This window comes from Pelodiscus sinensis, chromosome 9, assembly GCF_052426305.1.
Source record: "Pelodiscus sinensis isolate ZL-2025 chromosome 9, ASM5242630v1, whole genome shotgun sequence".
NCBI classification, from domain to species: Eukaryota; Metazoa; Chordata; order Testudines; family Trionychidae; genus Pelodiscus; species Pelodiscus sinensis.
Genome location: NC_143060.1, coordinates 47,145,439 through 47,153,662, shown reverse-complemented (window position 1 = coordinate 47,153,662; position 8,224 = coordinate 47,145,439).

Sequence of the window (8,224 nt, the reverse complement as noted above, 5' to 3'; positions counted from 1 at the left end):
ATGGTACCCATGTGAGATTTCTAAAGATAGCGACAGTACTGAATCCAAGGTTTAAGACTCTGAAGTACTTTCCAAAATGTGAGGGAGCCGAGTTGTGAAGTATGCTTTCATATGTCTTAAGAGAGCAGCACTCAAATATGGAAAGTGCAGAACCCAAACCACCAAAAAAAGAAAATCACAGATGATGAAAGTGAACATGCATTGGTCTGGACTGCTTTGGGTCACTAGTGAGAAGAATCCATTGTCAGCATGGATCCATGCCCTCTGGAATGGTGGTTGATGCATGAAGAGACATATGAATCATTAGCAAATCTGGCATGTAAGTATCTTGTGACTTGTGACACCAGCTACAAGAATGCCATGTAAACACCTGTTCTTACTTGCGAGTGACATTATAAATAAGAAAAAAATAACAAATGGTCTGATAGCACTTTATAAACTAACAAAATATGTAGGTGATATCATGAGCTTTCGTGGGCACAGCCCATATGTAGGTGATATCATATGACCGGAGTTATGAGATGAGGATATAAAAACTCCAAATAAATAGGAGAGGGGAAAGGGAGGGGGGAGAGAAATAAAAAGAGAAGGGGTTGGAGTCAGAGCATCATTAAGTATCTGGAGAATGGGTACTTAAACCTAAGCAGATAAAAATCAAAGTCAATAGATAGAAAAGTAATGCAAAATTAGCTGTTATACCAGCTGGATTCTATAGGCAGCATTATTTTGAAACTGACGTTATTCCAAAATAACAAAGTAAGGCATTATTTCTAAATAATATTGAGCTGGAGGAGTTCTTACTCTGACTCCTGTAACCATCATTTCAAAGAAGTAAGGGAAGACAAAGGAAGAATGTTCTTCATTCAGCTTTCTGCTATGAAGACAGTGCCAAAAGCAAAATTAAGCTGTTCCAATTTCAGCTACACAAGTGACATAGCTGAAGTTACGCAGCTTAATTTGACTTTTGTGCTGCTGTGTAGATGTGCCCTGTCAGAATAGATCTCCAGCTATGTCCCTCTTCCCGGCCATGTTCCCAATACACTTCCTCCACTGAGGCCTGCAAGGAGCTTAGCATATACCAGCTCTGCATACCTGACAATTTCTCCATGCCTGGGGGACAGGATCTTTAGGTGGCCAGTTAGAGCAGCTTTATAGTCTCTTTATGCTGCTTCAGCAACACAGAGGCTGAGGAGTGGTCCCATGACTTCAAAGTGAGATTTCAGTTTAAAGGCAATAGATTGCATTTGCCCCACGACTCAGCAATTTCAAAGGGTGCCTGTGGCACCATAAATACTAACAAATTTATTTGGGCATAAGCTTCTGAGAGTTGGAATCCACTTTGTCATTAAATGGAAACTTCATTTTGGAAGGTGTAGATACACATGTCAAGATGGGCATGTTACACCCACTATTGTCTCTAAGTTGGACACTATCAGATTGTGTCTTAATAGAGAGTAGCTCAATAAAAAAGTATTTTGATATTCACACCTTCTCATCAACTGTTGGGAATGGGCTACATCGATTCTAATAGAATTGACTTCTATAGCACTGGTCCTCCTCATTGTAATATTACACACACATCTTTGCATGTGTATACACCCATGAAATTTTATGACATCTTAGTCTTTAAGGTGCCACAGGTCTCCTGGCTAAATTTCATGAAAGGTCAATAGAACTTATGCATTTAATTCCAATTCTATTCCAAATGTCTATATTTATTTATTAATGCATATTGTAGAATAGGTTTCTTTTACAACAGGATACAACATATTTTTTAGTGTAAATAATTTATTTATTTGGGGGAGGGGCGTACTTAAATAAACACAGATTTTGCATATCCACAGGCTGTGACTTTGAAACTGTTCTTGGGAGATTTGGATAGCTGTTAAAAGGGATAATACTGACTTACTAATAACTAACATATGGTATAAATATTTCTTTTTAGTCACATTCACAGCATGCCTTCCTTGCATGGCTGTTAATCTAAACACTATAAACATATAGACTGATATGTTCTATTGTATATTCTGGTTATTTATGATAATCTAGCACCTTTTAGGAATATATTTTATAGCATCATTTCATAGGAAAATCCTAAAATTCTTTAGAGCATGCTGCAAAATATTCAATGCAAGACCAATATAATCTATTACAATCCTCCATGATCACATAAACGGCAATAACAACACTGGGATCCCAATCCTCCAATGAGTTTGTGAGGATATTTTGGTCTGATAATTTTTTGAGGTTTCTTGAAGACTTCCTGGAGGTTGTTGTACTTCCCCCACCCCACCACAGATGAAACTAATGCTCATTTTAGATTATGCCAAAGAAAGGAATGTATTTAGTAGAAAGTTATGGACACAGCCAGACATAATGTTAATGCTTTAAGATCATGACCAAGTTATTTTCAGATGACTCTGTGCTGTGTTCTTTCTCTCCTTCATCTTGAGCAATAAGATTTTCTAACAATTAGATTTCAATTCATTAATCTAGGTTTCTAATTAACATTCTTCAAATCTCTGGGCATTTTCTTTGTTGCTCTCTACGGGTATGTCTATACTTGCTCCCTAGTTCGATGTAGGGATGCACACGTAGGAGACCAAAATTGCTAATGAAGCAGGGATTTAAATATCCCATGCTTCATTAGCATGATCTTGCCGGCACATTACTCTGCTCAACAGCTGATTTGAACCAGGAAGTGTGCACTGGGACGTGTTAGTTCGAACCAAACCCCTTGGTTCAAATTAACATTATTACTCAAAAAATGAGGTAAAAAAGAAGTAAAAACATGAGGAGTAACGTTAGTTCAAACCAAAGGGTTTGGTTCGAACTAACGCATCCTAGCGCGTACTCCCTGGTTCGAATCAGCTGTTGAGCAAAGTAACACACTGGCGAGATCATGCTAATGAAGCGTGGGATATTTAAATCCCTGCTTCATTAGCAATTGCGGTCGCCTACATTTGCATTCCTAGCTTGAACTAGGGAGCAAGTGTAGATGTAGCCATTATCTGGTGCTAAAATGGTATGCATGTTCCACACATCAGAATATGGAAATGCATTGATTTAATGGGCATAATTATTCTATAGTAGCCCTCTGGCTTCTGTTCTCATAAATGGTGTTTGCTCTCCACAAGTTCTTATTGGGAACAGTGGTATCCAACTTATCCCTGCTTGGTTCTATTGGCCATGGATTCATTTGCAGTTGAGATGCAAGTGACCTTACAGATTTACAGTAGTGGGCCTAAACAATCTGACTATCTGCAAAAGATATGCTGTTTACATTACATGTTTCAGTCGTATGGTTATTGGGAACCAATAGCAAACAATCCCTCCCTTCTCCCCACACCGTTCTCACAAAAATTTAAATGGATATGAACAGATGAAAGCATTTGCATTTTTACAAGGCATGTCATCCCTGAGATAAATGCTGTGATAAACTTAAATGATCTAATCAGTATGTTGCCATAAACAGTACTGAATTTCCAGTTGTTTAAACAGGATGTCAAGAAGCCATAGTTAAAAGACCATATTTCTCTTGAAGGTCAACCTCTCTGTAACGCCATGTTCAACCTATGACAGGTTATTATGTGATAGTAAGACACGATAGGTACTTGGGGCCACCCAAAGACAAGATTCACACATCTAGTTATCCCAAGAATACTTCTTATCTTGCAGACAAAGAGACTGTGACTCCCATCAAAAAAGAGCACCAAAATATTTGGATTTCTCCATCTGTGACTGAAGATGAATTCCTTTTGAGTTTTTCATAAATCTCAATATCCTGGATTGATAACTCCCCCTTTCTTCAATCTTCACTAAGACCCTGTTGCAAAAGCAGCTTCTCACCAGCAACAGTACATGGTGAGTTCTCATCCGTGCCCCTCCTGTGCACACAAAAGCCTCTGGAGCAGCACCTCCCATCAGTATATTTTGTTGCAGATTTAATTCCTGACATCACAGCCTACATCAATTCACCAGAACATCACTAACACCCCCCCCCACACACACACACACACACACTCACACACCCCAAGGTGCTTGACTGCTTTAGGAACACAGCCAGTCTCATTTCATTAATTCTGCCTGCTCTGCTTCACCATGCCTCTGCATCCTGACCTTCTCTCTCCATGACCTCCTTCTTCTTCCTGAAATCTTTTTTGTCCCCACTTCCTTATGAGCCAAGTGAGATCTCCCTCTATGCATCTTTAAAAGATTTCAAAAATAAAATGTAGTCTAGACATGCCCTAAGTCAGATCTAACTATGAATGTCTCAAGAGGAAAAAAAATGGAGTAGATTCTCAACTGGTGTAAATAAATAGAGCTTTTGTGAGGTTAATGGAGATTGCGCCCTTCTTGATTTAAACTCTACCTTAAAGCTAGGGGTTTTTTTTCTTTGAATATTGCCTAATCCATTTTAGTTCTGGGTACAGAAGTAGGCTTTTAAACCAACCAAGAAGGGCTTATATGAACTAATAATAATAGCTTAAAGTTTCGTATCAGTGAGGATCTAAAAGCCCTAATGAATGTGACCTCGCACGCATCCCATGAAGTGAGTCTTAACTTTGTTTTGAAGATTAGTAAACTAAGTCACAAAGAAACTACCTACAAAGAAACTAGGTAACTTGCTCAAAGCGTCACAGGAATTCTATGTAGAGTCATGAACAGAATCCAGATCGCTTAGCTCCAAGTCCTGTATTTTAGCAGTAAAATCACCTTTCTTCTTCTTGGATTAAGGTATCATTGAGGTATATATATTATTTCAGACTATGCTCTGTTTTAGATAACACTGCAAATGTTCGTTCCATGTGATAATATAGATTTTTAAAGATCATCTCTATCACTTTCTGTTATATTCATTGAAATTGAAACTTTGCATAAGATTATGAAGGGGATTATAAAACAGCATTAGCTGTGATACCAGGAGACTGGACGTAAGGACCAAGTGGTCCTTTCCAGTCCTATGTTCATTATAAAGTAAGCATAATTTATCTTCAGTCAGAGAGCATCCAAAAATGGCTGGATGCAATAGTGAGGGCAAGTAAACCATACATTGCTTACAAGTATAATTATGATGTTTTACTTTTGTAAAAACATTCCAAAGAATTAACTGATGCTTTTGTGACTTTATCTAAATAGAACATAACCTTTTTCTTAATTGCAGACCTTATTTGAGATTAGAGGTGCATGATAAGAAATATTCAGGAATTTTTCCTCCACTGTTTTCTGTAGTAAATGCTCACTTTTCTTACAATGTACTTTTCTTACAAAGAAGATGAAATATAAGCCATTGGATTCATTATTTTGTTCATACCTGTCCCATGCAAACAGAATTTGGAGTTTAGCAGAAATACTATATGCACAATCTCCTTTATTTTTTTGCATTGTGACTTCATAATTCTCACTTATTTTGAACGTCTGCATCATGAGTACCATCTATTCCCTTCCTGTTTTATTTGTAAAGTCAGCAGAGAGACTGAGAACTTTGTAGGTTAGAGGAATGGGCTACTCCCTCACTTCTAGAGAAAATGGGACCTGATTCTGCACTTATTTATGCTAGTTGAGCTACTTCAGATTTATACTAGCATAATGTGGGGCAGATTTAGCCCTGCCTCTCTGTCAAGAAAAGGGCTAAGGCACATTGGTAAGGAAGCATGCACTGTCTCTCTTATCTGGAACCTATTCTACACACTAACAGGAAAATTTTTGCCCCCCAGGCTGTGAATCTGCCATCTTCCTCAGCACAAAATATTGTGGTAAGACACTGACCTAAATCAGCAAGCTAACGATGAAGCTCTAGGCCAAATTCAACCCTGGAGTAAACAAGTGCAAGTCTAGCCTGATACGTGTAAAGTATCGTCAGGGGTCTCTGAACCATTGTGTTAATCTCCCCTGCCATATGTGCAGTAATATCTGTATGCAGCAGGGTGAATTAAGAATAGTTTCATCCTTGCTTTATTACTTATAAATCAGACCATTAACCATTATCTGAATGCAATTTATTAGGATTAACATCTCCGGTATTCGATTTGCCACAGTTATTATGTCTAAAATCATTCTTTTAACCAAAGAATTTTGAAACTTTTGAGTAAATTGGCATTGAAACCTAAAAGCCTTACAAGTGTAGCAAAGAAGAAGAATAAAGCATTATCCCTATTATTGAGGGAAATAATTTGAATCCAGGATATGCAAAATATCATCTGCTGTCATTTATTCCTAATCCGGAAAGATGAGCTAACGACAGAATGCTGCCTGCAGGGTACAGTAGTTCTTGGTTAAGCAGCAGCAGATCTCATAAATTTCAGCTTGCTTTGAATTAACCAGTATTCTTCCTATTTTTTTCTTTTTTTAAATAGACATCTTTTGTTTCTGATTTACAAAAAAATACAGTTCCTCAATCACCCACCCCTATACCAATCTGTGCTTTTGCTCTCTCCCGCCTCTCATTTACACCATGAGGTTTCAGTCAGCTACATCTCAGGGATAAGTAACTGTTTCTGATTTTTTTTCAACCTCCTTTTAGAAACAAATCCTCCAACTGTCATAAAAATATCATGAGCAAAAGACAAGTCAGGATCAATGGTGTCTGCCCATGGGCAGAGAGATAAAAATGTGCATTCTCTGTAAAATTTGGCACCTTTTATTTTAAAAAAAGATGTGTGAATGAACTAAACAATGTGTCTAGAACATGATGACAAGTAAACAGAAATACCCTTCCTATTAGAATAAAATGATTAGAGTGATTTCACAGCATTTGTCAGCAACTTAAGGATCCTGCCAAAATTCTTGTTTTTACTGAGCTTTTCATATGAAACTTTCTCGGGTTTTTTTCGTTATGAATGATTGTGTTAAGTTAACAAAAGACAGTTCTTTGGCTTTGCAAAGGTTCACTGTTTTCTCTTCTTTATTAGCTTTTTGATTGTTCACAGCAATATATAAAAGGCTAGATTCTGATTTTAGGCAGAGCCTCGAGGAAACAATGTTAGCTGCACCACCCCAGAAATAAGCATCGGAAGGCATTATATCTTAGGGTATGTGTACACTACAAAGTTAATTCAAACTAACAGCCGTTAGTTCGAATTAACTTTCATAGGCGCTACACAGGCAAACTGCTAGTTCAAACTTAATTCGACCTAGCGGAGCGCTTAATTCGAATTAGGTAAACCTCATTCTACGAGGACTAACACCTAGTTCGAATTAAGTAGTTCGAATTAAGGGCTGTGTACCCACTTAATTCGAACTAGTGGGAGGCTAACCCATCCCAGCTTGTCCTGGTGGCCACTCTGGGCACAACCAGGGAAACTTGGCTGCCCCCCTCCTGGCGCTGGAGCTCTTAAAGGGGCACGGTCTGGCTACGGTGCCCGTGCCAGGTGCAAGCCTGCCAGCACCCAGCCAGCAGACCCTGCACCTGGCACGGCACGAGCCAGCCACCCGCTGCCACCCAGCCCTCCGCCTCTTCCCGGGACCAGGCTGGCGGCTCCCAGGAGCCTGCCCGGGGCCGCAAGAGGTGGGCGCCCACCTGGTCTAGTGCGGAGATCGTGGACCTCATTGAGGTTTGAGGGGAGCCGTCCAACGTCCATGACCTCCGCACTAGGCACAGGAAAGTGGCCGTCTAGGGCTGGATAGCTGCCAGCCTGGCCACCCAGGAGCAGGTTTGCATGAAAATCAAGGTGGTCCAGTGAGACCCCTGACCCTGAGCCCTGAGCTTAGAATGGCCGTACTGGATCAGACCAAAGGTCCATCTAGCCCAGTAGCCTGTCTGCCAACAGCGGCCAAAACTAGGTTCCCTGGAGGGGATGGACCGAAGACAATGACCAAGCCATTTGTCTTGTGCCGTCCATCTCCAGCCTTCCACAAACAGAGGCCAGGGACACCATTTCTACCCCCTGGCTCATACCACTCCATGGACCCAACCTCCATGACTTTATCTAATTTCTCTTTAAACTCTGTTATAGTTCTAGCCTTCACAGCCTCCTGTGGCAAGGAGTTCCACAGGTTGACTATTTGCTTTGTGAAGAAGAACTTTATTTTATTAGTTTGAAGCTTGCTACCCATTCATTTCATTTGGTGTTTTCAGAGGCCAAAACATCTTTTTTGAGGTGATGAGACCACGTCTGTACACTGTATTGAATATATGGTGTACCATCGTTTTATACTTCCCCTCCTCCTTCTTCCCCTGGCTTCCCCCTTCCAGCTCCCTCCTCCCAGGTTTCCCCCTCCCCTC